General features: G+C 33.2%; 1 long non-coding RNA gene across 1 annotated transcript in view; it reads left to right on the top strand.

Annotated features, from left to right (window-relative positions):
- The window catches only part of LOC141541229 (uncharacterized), a 26,094-nt gene extending 2,958 nt beyond the window's left edge, over positions 1 to 23,136 (top strand). The window contains exons 2-4 of the long non-coding RNA XR_012481701.1: positions 642 to 696; positions 5,052 to 5,109; positions 22,934 to 23,136. This is a non-coding gene — a long non-coding RNA (uncharacterized LOC141541229). The remainder of the gene's footprint in view (positions 1 to 641; positions 697 to 5,051; positions 5,110 to 22,933) is intronic.
- Positions 23,137 to 25,114: the final 1,978 nt, after the last annotated feature.

Below are 25,114 nucleotides of genomic sequence, written 5' to 3' on the forward strand. Positions count from 1 at the left end.
AGATTTGTACATTGGAAGGTCAATAATAATTTTCTGACCAAGATCTCTTTAGTGACTGAAGTAAAGATCCACTTTTTGGCCACCCAAAGAAATATTCTCCTATTTTGGCCCTTTCCCAAGCTATCAGTCCCTGAAGGTTATGAACTACAATCCATTTTCAATTACATTAAGATTATCTCATTTAGTAATTGGTCCAGGACACATGGATCATATGATCTCTGTATGGTTAATAGACAGTGAATTTTAACTACAGTTTTTTTTCAAATGAGAAGTACCTGGTGAAGGAAGCATTCACTACCCAAGTGAAGCATTTGTGTTGACCAGATGTTGTTCAGAAAAAGAACTAATCATTGAATTGCATTTAGATGGGGGAGTGGGAGTAGATGTGTTGATATTGATGAGAACAGAAATTTCTTCATTTTGTTTTGTAGTGTATTCCTCAGAGTGGAAATTTCCTCTACCAGTTTTCAGTAAGTTGTTAGAGGCACTGACAAGGAAATAACTTACAAGGACTTAAAAGCTGGTATATATCAGTAACAGGACTTGAATTATGGTCTTTATAACTCCAAAATTATCTCTTTTACTACTATGTAATTAATTCATACACATGTTTAACCTATATTGAATTATTTGTTGTCTAGGAAGGGGGAAGGAGAGGATGAAGGGGGAAAATTTGGAACACAAGATTTTGCAAAGGTAAATATTGAATACTATCTTTACGTGTATTTGGAAAATATAAGAAGCTATTATTTAAAAAAACTAATTCAAATTTGCATGTGATATTTTTTATTAACAAATTTAATGGGCTTTTCTCAATCCTCAGCTCTCTATATCTTGTCATACCACTTCAAAATTTTTACCACTTTTCCCTCTCTTCCTTTCCATATTTATGAAGTTTATTTATATATCTAATAGTAAGAATTTTATTCTTCTGTATCCAATCTGATAATCTACACCAAGTTGTCTAATTTTTTTAATCATTGACTCCTTCCTATCTTAAAAAAGCTTATGTTTATGAGTTTTATCTATCCATACTGCTGTTAGAAATTAAAATTTCAGTATGATTATTAAAATCATTTTGCACTCAAACTCCCTAAAAGGGTCTCATGTGTTGTCAGGGGTCTCCAGACAACATTTCAAGAACCATTACTTTAGCCTCCAGATTCTTTTGGCCATCAACTTTGTTGTTTAGTTTGAGTGAATAGAAATTTTATTTTAAACACATAAGTTCATATGTGTCATTAAGCCACACTTGCTTAACCACTGATGTTGTGCACACCATTTGATACTGAAAGGTGTTCTGCCTCCACAAGAAGACCTGAAGCATACTGTCAGAGGAAGGGAAACAACATATTGAAACAAACTATAACTAACCTTAGCTTTTGTAATAAATATCATAATATTACAGTGGATTCTCAGAGAGACTAAGGAATCAAGAGAAACAATCATGGTTGTCACATTAATGACAAATTAACAAATGTTATCATACAATTCCTGGAGAAAAGATAGAAACCTATAGGTTATAGTTATAGAAGGAGACATTCCAAATTGGTTGAATAGTCAGACCCCCAAAAAAGTATTTTTTTTCATTTAATTTTAAAATATTTTCTAATTATATGTAAAAATAATTTTAATGCTTGTTTTTTTTTTTAATTTTGAGTTCCAAAACAAAAAAAGTAATAATTAATGGTTTCATGTCATCTAAATGAAGCTCTCCAGTGAAATGTCCCATGAATGTGGGTTTGGTGCATGCTTTTTAACCTTTCTATATCAATGACATTTTAATATGCATGTATATATGGATAATTAACATATTGAAATGAAGATTAAAAAACATTGCAATAGTTAGAATTTTGGTTAGAATTTATTAATAGGAATTAATAAAGATAACTATAAAGACAACTGGATTAAAATAGCTGGAAGTTTTGGTTAACATTAAAGAGCAACATGTGTCAACTGTGCTATTAGCAGCCAGAAAATGTAAATTTAGACTATAGAGGCCTACTGCAGAACTCTTGACTAAGTAGAAAACAATCCAACTTTGCTCTTCTCTAACCAGACCACATCAGAAATATTGAATTCAATTCAAGGTGCCCAATTTTAAGAAAGATGTTGCTCAATTGGAGGGCCCTCAAAAGAATATGGTAAAATTAACAACAGAATGGTAAAGAATCTTGATACAGTGTTTTGTAAATACCATTTGGAAGAATTGAGAATGTTTAGTCTGGAGAACAGAAAGACAAGATTGCTGTTTTCATATATTTCAAGAACTCTTACCTGAAAAGGGGATTATACTTGTTTTGTTTTGTTTTTTCTTACTTCCAGAAGGCAGAAATAGGTACAATATATTTGGTCCTCAGAGAAACAGATTTATACTTGACATAGGATAAAACTTTTTTAATTATTTGGGAGAAATAAAAAAGAAGTTTGTTTCCTCCTCACTTGAGGCCTTCAAGAAAAATCTGGAGGACTTATTTTTGCATATTGTAGATTATGGTTCAAGTTGAGACTGAAGTAGATGGCTTCTGAGTTGTTTCTATGAAACAAATTTCATACTATAAAATGATACACTTTAAAAAGTAATATTTAAATTAAATGATAGTGCTAAAAATTACTGTAGCTCAAGTCTATATAGCAAATCAAGACTCACAAAGCATTTTCCTCCCAAGAATTCTGCATAGTTAGTAGTAGGAAACTGGGGTTTAGATTTGCCTGGTTTCATGAGGCTACTAAAAGTACTACTAAATTCTAACAGCAGTATGGATAGATAAAACTCATAAACATAAGCTTTTTTAAGATAGGAAGGAGTCAGTGATTAAAAAAAATAGACAACTTGGTGTAGATTATCAGATTGGATACAGAAGAATAAAATTCTACTAATTCTACTAAGTAAATTCTAAGTAATTCTAAGTAAAAGTACTACTAATTCTACTAAAGAATAGAATTTGAATCCAACTGTCTCCTAGCTCCAAATCCAATCTTCAATTCTCATCTCAGAAATTTGTGATTTCTTTTAAAAAAATAAATATAAACAAAACTTGAAGAACTATAAGGTTAAAAGTTTTCCTTGCAACAACACAAATGTCCTTGGTGTGTCAGATCCAAAAATGATACATCCATATTGATAAAGCAGTATAGTATGCCTCTGGCTTATTTGCACCAGACCAGACTGTAGTCTTTGCAGCCAATTGAGCAGCCACCCATATTATCTACCTCTAGGTTGTTCTGCACAGACCTCTTTCAGACTTTCTTGACAATTAAGTCATCAGGGTGCCAGCCCAGCTCATCTGTGTTGATCCGCCTAGATTTTGAGAAGTAGGGCATAATATAAAAATCACTTAAACTTTTTGGTCTTCAAATCCATCTACTATCTTTAAAATAAAGGGTTTGGACTCAATGACTTCTAAGGTTTCTTTCAGTTATGAAACTATAACCTTATGGTTTCTATAACTGAATGAATTTTTCACTCTAACATTGACTGTGTCTTAAACATAAATAAACAAATAAATAAAATATAAGTTATTCTCCAAATTGGAATACCAGAATATATGAAACTAAATCTAAGAATCATACATAAAAAGTAAGTAAAATACTTGACAAAGCTGATGAAAAGATTGAATTAAGTTGAGAAAAGACAGATAAATGTGAAGGATAAAGGGACAGAAACAGTTGGGAAGATTAAGAAAGGCTTCTTGCAGAAGATGATGTCTGAGCTACATCTTATAGGAAGAAAATAACTCTTACAGGATGGATATAATTCATTCCAGGCATACAGAGATAGCTAATCCAAAGGCATAAGAATGGAAGTTGGAGAATGCCAGTTTTATTGTTGCTGTTTTCATTTGTTTTGGAGACTGAGTTTGCTGGAAGTTCTTTGACAAATTTGACTTATTCTGTCTTTGGCTTAGGGCACCTAGCATAGCATGTCAGGCCTGGAATCAGAAAGACTCCTCTTTGTCACTTCAAATCTGGTCTCAGGCACTTACTAGCTGTTTGACCCTGAGCAAGTCATTTTATGCCGTTTGCTTTAGTTCCTCATCTATAAAATGAAATAGATAGCAAAGTACTCTAGTATCTTTCCCAAGGAAAAACCAAATGGTATCACAGAGTCAAACATGACTGAAAATAATCTGAACACATCTCTGATCTGGGCTTGTTCACTCTTCCTTAAGCAGTTGATGTGCCTTTCTTCCCAACTGACCTTGAGGTTTCACTATCTTGGTGCTAGACTTACTTTAAATGCGTTATCAATTTAGACTCCTGTAGCTCAGAAGTTCGTAGTTGAACAATTAGTTCACTAGCCTTGCTTTCCCCAATTGTCAGGATTGAAATGTGTTTCAACATGGGAGAAGATGAAGTAGGCTGAATATTAGAGTATAGACTAGGCATTAATACTCTATGAGATTGGAAAGATAGTTAAGGATTACATTACATATAAATTTAGTCATTACCATGCAATCAATCATAATATATTACTGTTATTAAAATTATCAATATGATTAATTCAGAGAAGTATGTGTAGATTAACATGAATTGATAAAAAGTACATTAAAGCAATAAAAAGACTACAATCATATATTGTGCAATTTAATGACCATGCTGAATTCAAGAGATGAAAAAAATGTACCTCTCTGATTTTTTGATCAACAAATGTTGAACTATTTTATTTTTTTCCTTTTGTAAATTCTTTGTTAAGAAGGGATGGCTATATGAGTAAGGAATGGAAGGCGTATTGAAAAATAGATAGATAGATAGTTAGATATAAAATTTGAAACTATTAACACCATGTTATCACTAAGTTATGTCAATTAATTTTGAATTGTTAATTATAATTGCTTTTTTTTCTAAGAACTCAACATTCTCTTCTAATTGCCTTTAACTTTCTTTGGGGATTTTTTCTTTGTTTTCAAATGCTTTTTTAAACAATGAGATTCTTAGGAACATTCCATTTTATCTTTTTGTTTTCTAATTACATTTCTTAAAGAATTACTTTTTTCTCATAAAGATTTACCTCTGTCTATAACCTCCATAGTACCTCTTTATTGTTATAGGAACTGTTTTTTTCCTTACTTCCTGGATCTCTGCTGATTTTCCTATGGGGTTTTCTCTGTGAGTATTTCTTTGATTACAATTCTTTGTTTTTTGTTCAGTTACTTTATTTGACTTTTGGTTTTGCTATTTTGAAGTGATAAAGTAGTTTTTTGATTATCTGGTGTCATAGATATAGAGCTAAAAGGAGCCTCAAAGGTCACTTAGTCCACCCCTTTATTTTTATACTTAAATAGAGGGAGCATGTGACTTCCCTAGAGTCACAGAAGAACTAAGCATCACAGGTAGAATTTAAACCTAAGTACTCTAACCTGTAAACTAGAAGATCAGGGCTAAGAAATAACCAATTACCCATTTATCTATATGGAAGGCCTCAAGATTAATTGGGAGGAAAGGGCATCAGCTGCTTGAAGATGAGTGAATAATCCCAGGCAACAGTATTTTATTTCAATGACATTCTAATCTCATCCTCCCATAGGGTGGGAGGGAATAAGCATTTATAAAGGTACTATTATGTTCATATTCAGTGCTAAATTCTTTACAAAAATTAGCTTATTTAGGTGGAAGCATACAATTTTCACCTTTATGTTATTTTTTCTTTCTCATGGTTTTTTCCCTTTTGTTCTGATTCCTCTTTCACAATGTGACTAATGTGGAAATATTCAATATGACTGTTCATGTATAATCTATAACAGATTGCCTTCCATCTTGGAGAGAGGAAAGAGAGAGAGGAAGGGAGAAAAAATGAAAATCAAATCTTATAAAAGTGAATGTTGATGTTTGCACTATTGTCTTTCTACCCAGATTACTTTTACCTTAGGAATCCAATTAGGTTACTTTTACCTTAGGAATCCAATTCTTATTGTGCAACAAGAAATTTGGTTTTACACACATATATTGTATTTAGGTTATATTGTAAACACTTAACATGTATGGGATTGCCTGTCATCTAGGGGAGGGGATAAAGGGAGGCAGGGGAAAATTCGGAAAAGAAGTGAGTACAAGGGATAATGTTGTAAAAAAAAAAAAAGTTACCCATGCATGTATACTGTCAAAAAAAATTATAATTATAAAATTAATTAAAAAATAAATAAATAAAAATTTTAAAAGTACTTAAACCTTAAAAAAAAAAAAAGTGACTGTTGAAAATTCTTACCTATAATTGGGGAAAATAAAATACTTTTGAGTGGGAAAAATGAAAATAAATTTAAATTAGTTTACTGAGCCTGACAAGTAGATGCTATTATTATCCTCATTTTATATCTGAGGCAATTGAGAGATACAAAAATTGAGATACTTGCCCAGAATCAAACAGCTAATAAATATCTGAGGCTATGTTTGAACTCATATCTTTCTGACTCCAGGTCCATACTTCATATACTGTATCACTAAGCTGTCTTTATAACTTTTCCTAGAAATCCTGTTACCTTGTTTTTTAAAAAATAAAATAAAATTATTCATCATAATCACAAGACTTGTCTGTTTCTAAACTTAGAGAAATAAGAGGTTGAGAAAGAATTCTAATTCTTGGGCTGTCACAAAGGAGTACAAAATTATCCATGAAAGATAAGGAAAAGAATTTCTTCATAGAGTACCCCTAATCACAAACTTCTGAGCATAGAATGCTATTATCTCACCTTTTTTTTATCCTTACTCCCCACTTACCCCAACTTCTCTAAGATCCAGGTCAAAACTCTTATTACTAAATTTATCTTTAGGGAGGGAATCAATAATGTGTTTCACCATAGCTCAAGTTGTGGCATGCAGAGACCCATGAAAATCATTTACGATGAAGCCAGGTACTTCAGGCTTTTCTATTCCAAATTTGTCCATCCCTCAAAGTACATCGGCTCTGTGAGCCTTTTCCAAGCAAGGTATCTACAGCCAAAAAGAATTATACCCTCTGGGAAAAAGCAGCTGGTGGTAAAGGAATCACTGAAAGCTTGGCCCTATCACTTGGAGAGAACCTGTACCTCAGTCAAAACCTGGACCACCTCCAACAGACTAGAAAACCAAACCAGCAAGAGATACAGCAGGTGCTTTTCAAATTTTCTTTTTGGTCACTTGACCTTTTCCACAAAGAGTGTACCAGTTTGACTCAAATAGAAAAAAAGAACTTTAGTTACTGCTCAAAGTTAGAACATGGATCTACCTGCTTAAAATTAGCCTTGCAATCTAGTGGAGACCTGGCAAATTCACAGTTGCTACATCCACCATATCTAGTTTTCATTTAGTTAATCTGAAGAACAGTCTTAGAATCATATACTAAGGAGTTGTTGTTCACTAACTAGTTTCATCCAAAGAGGAGAGCTCCCTCCTTCCTTGGCCATAGTAATAATTATTATTTTTTGATAAATAGATTGATGTGTATGTATATATGCATGTATATATATGTATGTGTATATATAAATATGTATGTATAATGTTATAATACTTCAAATGTATAAAAGTATTTTATTGTTATATATAACATTATAATATTTATAATAATTATAATATGATATATTATATATAAAGTATAAAACACTTTAAATATGTTACTTCATTTAATCACCGCTGTGAAGTAAATACTAGTATTATCCCCATTTTATAAATGACTAAACTAAGGCCAAAGCATTTAATGTCAAATGATTTAGCCACATTCATGTAAACATTCTGAGGATTCAAACTCAGGAATCCTGACTCCAGGTCTAGCATCATATTTACTACACCACCTACCTGCCTGTTGGCAAGGGAATATCAAACAGCTTCTGCCATCTGATATCAAGAGCATATGGTTCTCCCAATGAAGCTTCATGGGAAGTACCATGCTTATTGTGGTGTGATGTACAGAGCAGCCCAACAGTGGAGAAGAGAGGGCTGTTCACAGCTCCATTCCATCACAAAAGAATTATTTTAATCTAAGAATGTACTTCTTTCTCACTTTAATTTTTTAAAATTTCTTTCTTTCTTCAGTATTCAGATTACCTGTGATTTCCAGAAAGACTCTCCTTATTTCTCTGACTTTTTGTGTTCTTTCCTTTCTCAAATAATCAGTAAATATTTATAAATCAAGTAAATATTTATAACTATTTATAAATTATATCCTCCCCAAGTAAAATATAATGTCTGTAAGGATAGGGCCTTCTTTTCTTTCTTCTTCCTCCTTCCTTACTTTCTTTTTCCTGATTTCCTTCTTTCCTTCCCTCTTTCATTTTTCTTCTTTTCTTTCTTCTCCTCCTCTTTTTCCTCCTCTCACTCTTCTTCTTCTTGTCCTTCCTTCTTTGCATATTAGTTTTACACATATTAGAAATTTAATAAATGTTTAGTGGATTTGGGTTATATCTCTTTCTATATTTGAGAGTATTGCATCTTCATGACCATTCAATTCCCAAATTTATATCCTTGATCACTAAATAGTGTTTGTTCCTGCTATGATTTTTACCATCTACACTAATCCAAGCTTATCTTTCCTGTAATTTTTTCTCCATTTTGCAAGTCAGGATAACATTTGTCAGCAGTAAGTAACTCAGGAATGTATAGTGCCTACTTGGACTAGGGAGTGATAATATAGATTATTTAGACTTTTTTTTTTCTTTTTTTTTTTCTGAGGCAATTGCATTAAGTGACTTGCCCAGGGTCACACAGCTAGAAAGTATTAAATGTCTGAGATTAGATTTGAACTCAGGTCCTCCCAACTTCAGGGCTGGTGCTCTATCCACTGTACCACCTAGCTGCCTCTCTTAAAATCCAACTTAAACTCTTGCTTCTTAAAGCTTGGAAGGCATTACTCAATAATTAAATATTTTGGGCAAAGAGAAAAATGCCCAAATAAAGCTAAAATTTAATACTTTGAAGGAAGTCATCAGCTACGAACATAGGAAAGAATAATATGAAAGAGATATTAGATGATCAGAAACAATACCTGTGCCCTCCTGTGTTTACTAATCAATGACTTGAATATTCACAAAATTAAAATTGAGTTCAAAATTTTAAAATTGGAAAGTAAATAAGGTTAGAATTGTATCAAAAAGGCTTGAAGAGATAAGATCCATCACTAAAATATGGCAATAAAAAGGTATATCTTCTTTAAAAGAAATAGGATGAGAAATCTATCCTTACTGCCTGCAGATACTCCCTTTTGTCCTGGTTTTCAGGAATAAGGGGTGATATAAAATATTCATTTGTTACTCAACATACTATTTGAGCCTGTGTAGTTCTGGCTAAAAGTTATTGGGAATAAGTTTACTACACATCCATAACCCAAAACCACATTTATTGGACACAAAACTAAATAGTCAAAAATACACTACTCTCCCTACACCCCAAGAAAATTATTTGCCTATGTGTGTCTTCCATTATCCTTCATCAAACATCACTCAAATATTAGTCTAACAGACCATGTTACTGATTATCCACATTGAAATGTCTTTGCCACATATTAGCATGGTTACATATATTCTCAGTATTTACTCTAGTTGTGATGTTACAAGATAGAAGCAGTCTTGCTAGGTTCAGTTCATGATTACCATGGTTTGATCTCTGGCAATTGTCTATTTCTGTGCTCTTATTATGTCTTTCTCTTCCTCTTAGTGTTTTGTGAATCCTATATATACGATCCAAGGACTTTGGGCCTTTCTTCCTACCTTCCAAGTTCTCTTCTACTGATTCCGAAATAAAATGCATGCGATGGTAGATTCTTAAAGCAAATCTAATAAGATTATTACTGAGGGATCTTCTACTTTATATCCTTGGACTAGAGTAAGACCCTATCATTGGCTTATTCCAGACTTTAATTTAACTCTTGCCTACAATAAAACTGCACAGTACTGTACATTAAGAAAATTTATGTCTCCAGGAAGAATAATGGACAAAAATATTTTGGTACACTCATTTCCCAGTGTTCCTTTTCTGGATGTAGCTGATTCTGTCCATCATTGATCAATTGGAATTGGATTAGCTCTTCTCTATGCTGAAGATATCCACTTCCATCAGAATACATCCTCATACAGTATCATTGTTGAAGTGTATAGTGATCTTCTGATTCTGCTTGTTTCATTCAGCATCAGTTCATGCAAGTCTCTCCAAGCCTCTCTGTATTCATCCTGCTGGGTCATTTCTTACAGAGAAATAATATTCCATAATATTCATATGCCACAATTTATTCAGCCATTCTCCAATTGGTGGGCATCTCTTCAGTTTCCAGTTTCTAGCCACTACAGAGAGGTTTTGCACATATGGGTCCTTTTCCCTTCTTTAGTATTTCCTTGGGATATAAGCCCAGTAGAATCACTACTGGATCAAAGGTATACACAGTTTGATAACTTTTTGAATATAATTCTAAATTGCTTTCCACAATGGTTGGATCCGTTCACAACTCCACCAACAATGCATTGTGACCCAGTTTTCCCACATCCCCTTCAACATTCGTCACTATCTTTTCCTGTCATCTGAGCCAATCTGTAGTGGTATGTCAGAGTAGTCTTAATTTGCATTTCTATGCATTTCTCTGATCAACAATGATTTGGAACACCTTTTCATATGACTAGAAATAGTTTCAGTTTCTTCATCAGAAAATTGTTCATATCCTTTGACGATTTATCAATTTATTTGCAGAGATCAATTTTAATATAAAGTTTAAAAAGTCAAGAATTGGACTAGAACATAAATAAACAACAGCAATAAAAAGGATCCTGACCTTAGAAAATTAATATGGTGACAGCAAAGATCAAGACATAAACTAAGAAGAAGATAACACAAGAAACACATGCGTAAATAATGAAGAAAATAACCTTAAAAAATGGAATTGACAAAGAGATACAAAGAAACAAAAATCAACTGAAGAGAAAGATGCATTAAAATCAGAATTAGCTAAATGGAAAAAGAAGTACAAAAGCTGACTGAAGAAAATAATTTCTTCAAAATGATAATCTGACAAGTGAAAGTATCATGAGACATCAAGAAACAATAATAATTCAAAAGAATAAAAAGTAAAGGAAAATGTGAAATCAATCATTAAGAAAAAACAGCAACAACAACATACTTGAGAAATAGATTTAGAAGAGAATTTAAGACTTATGAGACTACCAAAAGCCATGATAAAAAAAAGAACACAGACATCATATTTCAAGAAATTACTAAGGAAAACTGCTCATATCTTAGAACCTGATGGTAAAATAGAAATTGAAAGAATACACTAGTCACTTTTTGAAAAAGAACCCTGCCCTTTGGAATATTATAGCCCAACTCTAGAACTCCCTGGTTAAGGGCAAATATTACAAAGTCAAAGTCAGGATCACACAAGATTTAACAACTTCTACATGAAAGAACCAGAGAGATTAGAATGTGGTATTCAGGAAGGCCAAAAAAAAAAAAAAAATCCTTGAGGGGGGAGTAGGGAGGAAAGTGGATATTTAATGAAATAAAGGGCTGTCAAGCACTGCTGATAAAAAAGATTTGAGCCATATAGAAATTTAAACTTTCAAATAAAACACTCAAGAAAATTATAAAAAAGATAAATATGGAACAGAAATCATAAAGGAATCAATAAGGTTAAAATATTTATATTATTGGATAGAAGAAGTCTCCTAAGAACATTATCAAAACTAGAGCAGTTGGAAGGATTACACATAGAAAAAATGAGTTTAAGTTGCTTATGATAGGATTTTTTTCCAAAGAAATAAAATTAAGGAATGAGAAAGAGGGATGCACTGGTAGAAGGGAGAAGGAAGAGAAAGAATGGAGAAATTTATCTCACATAAAAATGCACAAAAAGAGGGACTTTAAAAATGGAAATGAAGATAAATTTGTTGAACCTGACTCTCATTAGAATTATTCAAAGGAAGAATAACATACACATTCAAATAGGTATAGAAATTTATTTTACCACACAGGGAATTTATGAGGGAAAGGGGATAAGAGAAGGGCAAGGAGTTGATAAAAGGGAGGATCAGTTATAGTAGACAGTGTATAGAAGGAGAGACAGGGTGAAAAAAAAGAGAGAAAGATAAAAGGAGGAAAATAAGATGGATAGATAATCATGATTCTGATTGTGAATGAGATGACCCACAAAAAGGAAGCAGTTAGGAGAAGAGATCAAAAGCCAGTATTTGTGCTTAGGAAAAATATACTTGAGATACACAGAGTAAAGATAAGGGGCTGAAGCAAAATCTATTATACTTCATTTGAAGGGGAGGAAATCTAAGGTAGCAATCATGATATTAGACAAAGCAAAAGCAAAAATAGACCTAATTAAAAAGAAATAAACAGGGAAATTACCTTTTGCTTAAAACGTACTAGGGAGCAAAATAGGATAATATCAATATTGAACATGTCTGTACCAAATGACATAGAATCCAAATTCTTAAAGGAAATAAAAGAGTTATAGGATGAAATAGGAAGGAAAATTATGCCAGTGGGAGACCTCAAGTTTTCCTCTCAGAATTAGATAAATCTAAAACAAAATTAGATAAATCTAACAAAAAAAGACAAACCAAAAAACTTAGATATGACAGACCTCTGGAGATAAATTGAATAGGTATAGAAAAGAATATACCTTTTTTCTTACTGGTATATGACACCTATACAAAAATTGACCATGGACAGGGGGCACACAAATCTCACAATCCTATCCAAAAAAGTAGAAATATTCAGTGCATCCTTTTCAGACTATAATGCAATAATAATTCATTCAACAGAAGACCATAAAACAGATTAAAATTAATTGGATATTAAATAATCTAATAAGAATAAGTGGGTCAAAGAACAAATCATAGAATCAGTTATTTCATTGAGAAGAATGATGACAATGAGATAACATAATTTATGGGATGCAGCCAGAGTAGTACTTAGGGCAAGATTTATATCTTTAAATACTTACATTAATAAAACAGAGAAAGAGCAAATGAATGAATTGACTATGCAAAAAGAGCAATTTAAAAATCCTGAATTAAACACTAAACTAAAAATCTTGAAGATCAAAGAAGAGATTTTAACATTGAAAGGAAGAAAATTACTAATTTAAAAAATAAAACTAGGAGTTCTTTTTATTGATGGGGAGGGTTGTTCTTCTAATTTATTTATAATCTCATTCTTTATGCCTAAATCATGAACCCATTTTGACCTTATCTTGGTATACAGTGTTAAGTGTGGGTCAATGCCTAGTTTCTGCCATACTAATTTCCAATTTTCCCAGCAATTTTTGTTAAACAGTGAATTCTTATCCCAAAAGCTGGGTTTGGGGGTTCATCAAACACTAGATTACTAAAGTTATTGACTATTTTGTCCTGTGAACCTAATCTATTCCACTGATCAACTAGTCTATTTCTTAGCCAATACCAAATGGTTTTGATGACTGCTGCTTCATAATATACTTTTAGATCTGGGACAGCTAGGCTACCTTCATTTGATTTTTTTTTCATTATTTCCCTTTAAAGTCTTGACCTTTTGTTCTTCCAGATGAATTTTGTTGTTATTTTTTTTGTCATTAAAATAGTTTCTTGGGAGTCTGATTGGTATAAAACTAAACAAATAGATTCGTTTAGGTAGTATTGTCATTTTTATTATTCAGTCAACCTATCCAAGAGCACTTAAAATTTTTCCAATTGGTTAGATCTGACTTCATCTTTTTGGAAAGTGCTTTGTAGTTTTGCTCATATAGTTCCTGACTTTCCCTTGGCAGATAGATTCCCAAATAATTTATACTATCAGCAGTTATTTTCTTTTTAATTTTATAATTATAAAATTTTTTGACAGTACATATACATGAGTAATTTTTTTATAACATTATCCCTTGTATTCATTTTTCCAAATTTTCCCCTACTTCCCTCTACTAACTCCCCTAGATAACAGGCAATCCCATACATATTAAATGTGTTACAGTATAGCCTAGGTGCAATATATGTGTGTAAATCCAATTTTTTTGTTGCACGCTAAGAATTGGATTCCAAAGGTATAAGTAACCTGGGTAGAAAGGCAGTAGTGCTAATAGTTTACATTCAATTCCCAGTGTTCCTTCTCAGGGTGTAGTTGTTTCTGTCCATCATTGATCAACTGGAAGTGAGTTGGATCTTCTTTATGTTGAAAATATCCATTTCCATCAGAATATATCTTCATACAGTATTGTTCTTGAAGTGTATAGTGATCTTCTGGTTCTGCTCATTTCACTCAGCATCAGTTCATGTAAGTCTCTCCAAACCTCTCTGTATTCATCCTGATGGTTATTTCTTACAGAGCAATAATATTCCATAATATTCATATACCATAATTTACCCTATCAGCAATTACTTTAAGTGGAATTTCTCTTTGCATCTCTAACTATTGGATTTTGTTAGTGATATATAATAATGCTGATGACTTATGTGGGTTTGTTTTGTATCTTGCAACTTTGTTAAAGATGTGAATTATTTCTAATAGCTTTTTAAAAGAATCTCTGGGATTCTCCAAGTATAACACCATATCATCTGCAAAGAGTGATAATTTGGTTTCCTCATTACCTACTCTAATTCCTTTCATCTCTTTCTCAACTCTTATTGCCAAATCTAGCATTTCTAATACAACATTGAATAGTAATGGTGCTAGTGGGCAATCTTGTTTCACTCCTGATCTTATTGGGTATGATTCCAGTTTATCCCCATCATATATGATGCTTACTGATGGTTTTAAATAGATGCTACTGATTATTTTAAGAAAAAGCCCATTTATTCCTATACTCTCAAGTGTTTTTCTAGGAATGGATGTTGGATTTTATCAAATGCTTTTTCTGCATCTATTGAGATGATATTTTGTTAATTTGGTTATTGATATAGTCAATTATGCTAATAATTTTCCTAATATTGAACTTCCCCTGCATTCCTGGTATAAATCCTACTTGGTCATGGTGTATTATCCTGGGGATGATTTTCTGTAATATTTTTGCTAATATTTTATTTAAGATTTTTGCATCAATATTCATTAGAGAGATTGGTCTTTAATTTTCTTTTTCTGTTTTCACCCTACCTGGATTAGGTATCAGTACCATGTCTGTGTCATAAAAGGAATTTGGTAGGAGTCATTCCCTATTTTTTCAAATAGTTTATATAACATTAAATGTTTGGTAGAATTCAATTGTGAATTCATCTGGCCCTGGAGATTTTTTCTTAAGGAATTCCTTAATGGTTTGTTCAATTTCTTTTTCTAAAATGGTAGCATTTAAGTAATTTATTTCTTCTTTTATTAATCTGGGCAATTTATATTTTTCTAAATATTCATCTGTTTCAGTTAGATTGTCAGACTTGCTGTCACACAGTTGGGCAAAACAATTCTTAATTGTTATTTTAATTTATTTTTAACCATTTTCATGTTTAATGTTGGTAATTTTGTTTTTTCTTTCCTTTTTCTGATCAAATTAAGGAAAATTTTATCTATTTTGTTGGTTTTTTCATAAAACCAAATCCATTTTATTTATTAGTTCAATAATTTTCTTAGTTTCTATTTTATATATCTCTCCTTTGAGTTTCAGAATTTCTAATTTAGTATTTAATTGGATCACCTTATTTTTTTTCTAGCTTTTTTAGTTGTTTGCCTTATTCATTATCCTCTTTCTCTATTTTATTCACATACCTATATAGAGACATAAAATTTCCCCTAAGAACTGCTTTGGTTGCATCCCATAGGTTTTGGTATGTCTTTCTCTTAGATGAAATTATGGACTGTTTCTGTGATTTGTTGTTTAACTTACTCATTCTTTAGAATTAGATTATTTAATTTCTAATTGATTTTTAGTCTTATCTTTCCCTGCCTCTTTATTGAATATAATTTTTATTGTATTGTGATCTGAAAAGGAAGCATTTTACTATTTCTGCCTTTCTACATTTGATTGTGAGGTTTTTTTTATGCCATAATACATGGTCAATTTTTGTGAAGGTGCCCATGTACAGCCAAGAAAAAAAAATGTATTCCTTTTCTGTTCTTATATAGTTTTCACCAAAAGTCTATCATATGTAGGTTTTCTAGGATTCTATCAATCTCCCTAGTATCGTTCTTTTTTATTTTGTGGTTAGATTTGTCTGATTCTGAGAGGGAAAGATTGAGGTCCCCCACTAGTATAGTCTTGCTGTCTATTTCTTCTTGTAACTGGCTTAAAATTTTCTCTAGAAATTTTCCTATTCTACCACTTGGTGCATACTGCTTCATTGTTTAGTATGCTCTTTATCAAGATGTACTTTTTATCCTTATCTCTTTTAATAAGATCTATTATTACTTCTGTTTTATCTGAGATCAGAATTATTACACCTAGTTTTTTGTTTTTTTTACTTCAGCTGAAGTATAATAAATTCTGTTTCAGACTTTTCCTTTAAACTATATGTGTCCCTCTCTGTCAAATGTTTCTTGTAAACAACATAAGTAAGATTCTGTTCATCCCATTCACATTCACAGTTATGATTACCAGTTGTTACTTTTATTCTCTTTTTTTTACTCTATCTTTAGTCCTTTTTTTTTAACTTTTATGGTTGAACTCTGTTCTTGGGGTAAAGGGAGTATTGTCACAAACTTCCTGTGCAGCTCTGAGTCTTTGCTTTGAGCACAGGGGCCCCTTGTGTTTGCAGAGGGGTAGCTTTGCCTACTCTTTTTAGGAAACAGACTGGTTTCCAAGATTTTACCTTCTGAACTGGTACTGGAATCTGCCCCACTGATTTGCTTCTCTACTGAGCCAGGACTGAGGGTATTAGTAGCTGTTTTGATTTCTTTAAGACCCTCTCATCAGCTTTTCCAAAGACTATCTGAGCTGGGCTGAACACCCTTTTCACTCTAGTGAAATTGACTTTTCTTCAAGTTTTTTTTCAGTCTGTCTTGAGCTGGAGAGTGGTTTCATTCCATCAGATTCTGTTCAAAGGCTTGATTTCATGTGGTTTTCGAGGGAAACTGGAAGAGTTGGAGCAGCATCCTGGTTTTATTCTATCTTGGCTCCACCCCCACCAGAAACCTGTCTTTATAATTTCTTTAGAATAAGCAGTGTCTTCCAACACGTCCACCTTTCAACTTCAGGAGAAAACAAAAATAATGCCAATCTTCTAAGGTGGCTGAAGGGAAAATAAGACTGAAAAGAAGCAGACAGGGAAGGAATTGGCAGTCTCCATCATGTTTCTCTCCCCAGCTCATTCTACTAAAGATTTCTGGGAATTTTCTCTTGATTGAAATCTGCAACTCTCCCTCTTCTCCTCTTGGTAGGAATTAAAAGCTCCCTTGGAAATAGATAGGAAGAGAACAGGACAGAGGAATCTGTTATATTTCACTTCAAGCCATGCAATGATATCCTCATGCTACATTTGGGAGATCCTCTTTACAAATGATTTTGGCAAGGTATTTGGTTGATGAATTCTTTTATAATATTTTAATGGACAAAATAGAGATATATGGATTCAGTGTGAATACAATTGGGTAATTTCTTAGTTAGTTATTGTATCATAATGACAGTGTTGCTTAATGAATTAATGTTAGTCTGGAGAGACATTTTCAGTAAAATGTCACAAAGCTCTCTACTCAATTCAATAATGTTCATCATTTTCTTACCAGTGATTTTGATGAAGGTCTAAAAGTGAAATTTAGCAGATTTTCATACCACATAAAGCTAGGAAGGATATCTGATATCAAATGAAAGAAGTAGGATCCAAGAAGACTTCAACAAGCCAAAATTATAGCCTAAATCTAATAAGATGAAATTCGACAGCAATAAATAAAGAATCCTAAGCATTTAATTGGCCCCTAATTAGTTCACTTCTGACTTTATAGAGATATCCTCTGAAGCTGCTCTTATCCTCTGGAACCACTTAGTAGAAGTATCTCCTTTTTAAATCTCCTTTTAGGAGATAATATGCTACCAATTTAGTCAAAGCCTGAGAAGGGCTCCCTTTCTTTAACAAGCCTGATACTTTAAGGAAAGAGTTTGAGTCACTTGTTAAATATTTACCAGCACATCCCTGTACAAGAAGATATTGTATGAAGGGAGTGATAGTGCTGAAGCTGAACTAGAGGAAGTTTTGGTATAGCAAGAAAGAGGAAGAGTACTTTAATATGTTCTCTGAAATCAAGCATTAGAGAAGGAAAGATTGAGAGAAAATATGGGTATCAGTTATCGGAAATTAAGCCTGCTGAAAATGAAAGAGGAAGGGAAATCTAGAGCATAATCAAAAAGTTGCTGGATAGCAAGATTTCTGCCCTCAGAGAGGTACTTCAGCCTCTGACTAGAAGATGGTGCAGATTCTCATTTTGACTATTCTCTTCACCAAAGCAGTAAGGCTTCAATTGCCACTGAAGAGAAAGAGAAGATATATCTCCTCTGCTCTGTCTTATGAGAACTTATGCAAGGACTATATAGCAATATGGAAAGGAAAGTAAATGTTGGAATTTAAAAGAAATCTGCATTCAAGGGAACAGCTAGAAAGCACCATAGATTGTGTATTGACCTTGAAGTCGGGAGGACCTCAGTTCAAATCTAACCTCAGCTACTTAACACTTATTAGTTGTGTGACCCTAATGCAAGTCACCTAAACCCAAATGCCTCATCAAAAACCAAATAAATGAAAAGCAACACAAAAACTGTATTCAAATCCTGACACCAGCTGAGTGATAAGTCGTCAATCAATTTCTCTGAACCTCACTTTCCATATATGTAAATTCTGAACCAGGCTTTTCTAGAACCCTCTTGTCATAACATCAATGAATGAGCACATAATCTAATATAACAAGAACTCTCTAGTGTTTGGAATCATTCATTTAGTCAACAGTGATAGTGGATTTTATTGTTACTGTTCTTCAGTTGTTTCAGTAATATCCTACTCTTCATGACTTCATTTGGGGATTTCTTGGCAAAGATACTAAAATTGTTTGCTATTTTCTTCTTCAGTTTATTTTGCTGATGAAGAACAGACACAGAGTTCAGTGACTCGCCCAGGTTACACAGCTAATCTGAGGCTACATTTGAACTCAAGAAGATTAGTCTGCCTGACTTCATACTTGGCACTCTATTGACTACACCATCTAGCTGTCCCATTATTTAATGCTTACTACATAATATAAAACTCATGCTAAGTCTTAAGGGATAAACAAAGATGAATAAAATATCGTTTCTCCCATAAGGTATTTGTAATTATTTTAGGGGAAGTAGGTAAAATTACATATACTAAAACCAGTATAAAATCAAATAGACTATGATAGATTTATAAGTGAAATATTAAAAAGCTCCTTTTCAGGAGTGTTGTAGACTTGGGATAATTCTTTTTTCAGGGTGTTAAACTAAAACCAGCATTCTATGTCCCTCATCAACCAAAACTGTTTGATCAGTTCAACACGTCTCTTACAAAGGACCTTTTTTTTTTTTTTTCCTAAACTAAATTAATCTGCTTGTTATCCCTGACTGCAATTTTTGCATTCCCATCTTTAGGTCTTCACTTATGTAAGTGCTCTTCACAGTTTCTTTGGCTAAGCTATGTCCCTCACTCTTTTTGAATTGTGGCTAAAATTTAACCTCATCAGAAATGGTTCCTATGGTTACTGCTATCTCTGACATTTCACACTTCATCCTAACACCAATCCCTTCATCGCTTATAGTATATAATACAAATTTCTCCTTGATGATTAGCAGGCTCTTTAGTTTACAGCATAAAACCAAAACATATTAGAGGTAAATGGGACAATAAAGAAGACCTTGTCCAACTCCCCTCCCCCCTTTTTATAAACTAGGAGAAAAAAAGAATAGAACTATTTGTCCAAGTGACTTGCCCAAGATTACATAAATCATTAGTGATGCATCTAGGACTTGAGTCCAAGTCTCCTGACTGCCAGTATAATGTCCTTTCTATTGTTCCATGACTACATAGTTTTCATCTGGGGAAAGAAGAATATTATAATAGATAAAGGTCTTAGAGAAGATTGAGTCTAACCCCCTAATTGTAGTGATGAGGAAACAGGGGACCAGGGAATTGAAGTCATGTACCTAACATAGCTAATTAAGGGCAGAGATGAGAAGAGAAGCCAGATCTCCCATTTCTTAGCCCAATGCTCCTATCTAGTATGCCAGTTCGCCTCGTTTGTAGCTTAAGTTGCTAAAATTGTATCTTCTAAACTAGACTGTCATATCTTTTAGGGCAAAAAATCATCTCTTACCCATGCTTTTACATTTTGCCCTACTGATAATATTTCAGAATCGGTACACAATTAATGTTGTCAACCAAAACATGCTGTTGTTTGAACTGGATGATGTTTCTAAACTCTATATTATCACCCCAATCATATCTTGCCAAATTTTTATCCCTCCCACCCCCAACTCATGTTTTGACTGCTTGTTCCCCTCACCTCTGTTCTGTATATACCCACTACAGTATTGAAAATGATTTATGAATTTGAAATCAGTGTAATAGATTCATTTAAGCATTCCACTTCAGGATTTTCTATTTAAAGTAAGCCTTTCTGCTGGCATGAGTTGTTTTGTCTTATCATCTATCATGTTGGATATTAACCACTGCCTTTGCCGAAATAATTTGCTCAGACACCTTGTTTGATCGTCTTACTTTGTTAGAGAGATCCAAGGTTTGGAAATATACAGGCTTCATCGATATTGGTGATTGCAGTCATTCAGATGGGCTCCCTTACAAAACGCCCTGGGCTTTGTTTGCTGCCTGTGTCAGATTATCCATGTTAGTGGTGATCCGCAACCGAAATGGGCACCAGTTTCTCAAAATATCTCTTAGCTATTACCTGTGAATGCTTGAAAGAATTCACAAATGCAGATGCCTTGTTATGCATGCTGCCTCCAGAAGCAGCCTCAGAGACGCCAGATGGCACAGCGAGAGCTGTACAAGTGACAGATGATAAACTGTACCAAGCCACATAAATTAACCTCATCATGGCCACAGCATCAGATGCCACAGGGAAAGGCAGAGGTACTGCACAGTGACAGTGTTATGTCGCCCACAGGGATGAGTTTGGAATCCATCTGGGGCCCTTCACAGGACAATAGTGGAGCCCCAGATGGACTGTGAATTGTGAACATTTGTGTATGCAAGGGTAGTCGAATCTTGCTTGAAATGAACTGAAGCCTTGGTCAGGAAAGATGCCAGAGCTAGCTCCATGGTGGATATCCTGTAAATGTCATTACAGGAAATCTCCCACAGTTTCACTGTTCAAGTGTATCATGACTTCTAGGTCAGAACCCCAACATACAGCTTTCCTAGATTTTAATTCAAAATGAACGGAACAAAAGCTCAGTGCATACTTCATGGGACTTATTAAACTCAATAGAAGGCAATAAGCAAAATCACAAAGAAAACAAGAAATTCAGGTCCTGCCCACAAGACTAAATTTATTATGAGAAGCAGAAAAGCAAATATATGGGATAATAACAAAAATCACATTCTTAAGTTTGAAACCATGTCTTCTTGTCAATAACCCTGTTAGATTTTAAAAGTAGTATTATCCCCATTTTACAGATGAGGAAAAGGGGCTTCAGGAAGATCAATGACCTACCTAAGGCTTTAATAATCCCAAAGTGCTAAAGGCATATTTGAAAGTCAAACTTAATATGGGTCTTCTGTTCTTTTAACTCTATGCTGTATCCCAATAAAAGTGATAGAACTATTTTAATATATAGACATAACCAACTGCAGTCTGTACAGATATAAATTGTAAACTTGTTAAATGATCAGATTTTTTAAAATTTATTTATTTTTTTATAATATTATCCCTTGTATTCATTTTTCCAAATTATCCCCTCCCTCCCTCCACTCCCTCCCCCCGATGACAGGTAATCCCATACATTTTACATGTGTTACAATATAACCTAGATACAATATATGTGTGTAAATACCATTTTCTTGTTGCACATTAAGTATTAGCTTCCAAAGGTATAAGTAACCTGGGTAGATAGACAGTAGAGCTAACAATTTACATTCACTTCCCAGTGTTCCTTCTCTGGGTGTAGTTATTTCTGTCCATCATTGATCAACTGGAAGTGAGTTGGATCTTCTTTATGTTGAAGATATCCACTTCCATCAGAATACCTCTTCATACAGCATTGAAGTGTACAACGATCTTCTGGTTCTTCAATGATCAGATTTTTAATAAAAATAAGCTAGAGAGTTAATGCAGCATAATCAAAAACAGAATGGCTAGAACTCAAATTTGTCTTTAACACATAGGGGCTGTGTAATTTTAAGAAAGCTATATTCTCTCCCTATCCACAAATAACTGACCTTCTAAGTTACAGAGGACTTGCCTTTTAATAGAAGCATTTTCTATAGCAAGGAATTCTTCCCCATCAGTGAGGTCACAGGCCCAGACCTAATAAAGTAATAAACATAACCTATGCTTATGTAGCACTTGAAGGTTTGCAGAATACTTGATTATAAACCAATGTGATTGTAAATCATATGATTAGAAACCACTTGATCCACACATTATTGTTATTTATACAAATAAGGCTCAGAGAGGTAAAAGAATTACAAATTGGGAAAAAAAAAAAAAAAAGGTTTCTTCTATCAGTAGTACCTCAGGAGGAAGCATCAATTTTCCCCTGAAAACAGAAAACAGAGCCCCTACAAAAATATGGGCAAGATAGATACTTACTCACATTTACTTATAATGACAAAATGGCCATCTTATAACTAAAGTAATAAAAGAAGCATGGAAGAATTATGTAGGGGGAGAAGTGGGAGTATTGCAAGACTGAAATGAGTTTATGGAAATAAAGCATGTTGAAGACCATAAAGCAATATATAAATATCACTTGTTATCATTATCATTATTATTATTAATAGTTTACAGTCAATTTGCCATTAGTGGAGTGATAACTTCACTCCCTGTGCCTTCTAGTATACTCAATGATGAACCCAAATAATATTTATGTCATTGTTGCTTCTTTTTTTATTTTCAGAGAGGACCAATGACATGGCTGATGGCTTTATTCCTGTGTGAATTGGATTTAAATGAACTAAGTTGTCAGCTTCCCTCTCTCTTCCAGAGTCACTAAAGCCCAGTGACAGGACAAAAGCTGAGACAACTGGTAATGGTCCAGAATGTAGTAGTCTTCAATGTGTGGCCAAGTTCTAAGCCCTTAATAGAATCTGCTTCAGCCACTTTCATGGCCATTGGAACAAATTGTTTTCAAATACTCATTCTACCAGGGGAAGTCTACACATGCTTGAATGTGTGTGTGTGTGTGTGTGTGTGTGTGTGTGTGTGTGTGTGTGTGTTTATGGAGAAAAAGTAAGAGAGAGAGAGAATTATATATGTATATAGCATATTATATTGTATTTATAGACATATAGAAATAAGTGTATATAGCTATAGTTAGCATATATATATAGTATATGGTATAATATATACTATAATATATGCTATATAAAATGTAGTATATTTATATAGTAATACAGAGGTGCATAAACTTTTAAGTTTAATAGGCATTATTAAAACTTTATTAAGCCTAAAAAATCAACAGTGCAATATTTTTAATAATTGGCAATTTCTGAGCTTTGAATGTTCACCATGAAAATTTGATAACTGACTTTGCAAGCTGGTTAGAGTTAGTTTACTGACACCCCAAGGGAGAAGTTAACAAAGGTAAAGATGGGATGGTATTCAGTAAAATGAAAGCATTGGTAGATTTTGGGACAGAATGAGAGACCAGGGCAATGTGAAAGACTATTATTTTTGTTAGAGACCTTGGTGTTCAAAAACAAACAAACAAAAAGTTTTGTTTTGTTTTGTTTTAATATATAAGGAAACTAGAGCCTAAAGTGATGATTAAGTGACTTGCCCAATATAATACAACTCCTAAAGTAAAAGTGATTGGATCTAAATCCAGGTTTTCTAACCCCAAATCCAGCATTGTTTGCATTACTCTCTACTATTCTCTAAAACATACTAAGTTTCCCTGCTTTAGTCCCATTTCCCATGCTCTCTGCTTAGCCACTTAATATCACCTTGTGAAAGGAATATCGGGCTCAATGTCAGGAATCAATTTAATGAATTAAGTTAAGAACTGGAAGGGATTTTAGAGATTATCTAGTATTAAGATACATAATCTCAGTCCTCTCATTTTATAGGTAATAAAAATAATGTTCAGAAAGTCTATCATATTAAAGAATGTAACCATTGAAAGAGACCCCAGAAGCCATCTAGTCTGATCCATACCTGACCACGAAGCCCTTTATCAACATTCACAACATATGATTCTCAGTCTCTACCAGGAGTCTTACAAATATGGAAGAACCAGAGTAGTGAGGTAATGCAATAGATTTCATGTTAGACCCTTAAATCAGGAAGATTTGTTTTCACGAGTTTAAATCTGGCCTCATACATGTATACTTGTGTGACCATGGGCAAGTCACTTCACACTGTTTGCCTCAGTCCTTTATCTGTAAAATGAACTGGAGAAGGAAATAGCAAACCACTCCAGTATCTTTGTCAAGAAAACCTCAAATGAGTGTCACAAAGAGTCAGAAAAACTGAAAAGACTGAACAGTTATCAGTAATTTATTAACATCTGGTTGATAATCTGGGTGTTAGAGATAAAAACACAAAAATAAGACAATTTCTGTTTTTTCAGAAATTTATATTCTCCCACTGACTACAACCCATTTTACTTAGAAATAGTTAAAATTTTAGGGAGTTCTTTCTTATTATTTTTTTTTCTCTATTCTTGTAGAATCAAACTCAACTAGAAATTCAGTCATTTTTTTAGTCATGCAATTCTTTAGAACCCCATTTGGGCTTTTATTAGCAAAGATAATGGCCTGGGTTATCATTTTCTTTTCTAGCTCATTTTACAGATGAAGAATTGGGGCAAATGAGGTTTAAATAACATGCCCAAGGTCCCAAGTCTAAGTAAGTATCTGAGGGCAGATTTGAATTCTAGGCCAACTCTATCCCCTGCTAGGTTGGACCACATGTTGATTTATATTACCTCAAATTAATATGATTTGCATTTGTTGCATAGTAATTTATTTTGTTAAATATTTCCCAATTTCATTTTAATTTAATTTGGGTCACACTCAAAAGCCCACTTATGGCCTTTTAGCTGCATTTTCACATCTGTGTTATATTCACCTTCCAC

This window comes from Sminthopsis crassicaudata, chromosome 4, assembly GCF_048593235.1.
Source record: "Sminthopsis crassicaudata isolate SCR6 chromosome 4, ASM4859323v1, whole genome shotgun sequence".
Classification (NCBI taxonomy): domain Eukaryota; kingdom Metazoa; phylum Chordata; class Mammalia; order Dasyuromorphia; family Dasyuridae; genus Sminthopsis; species Sminthopsis crassicaudata.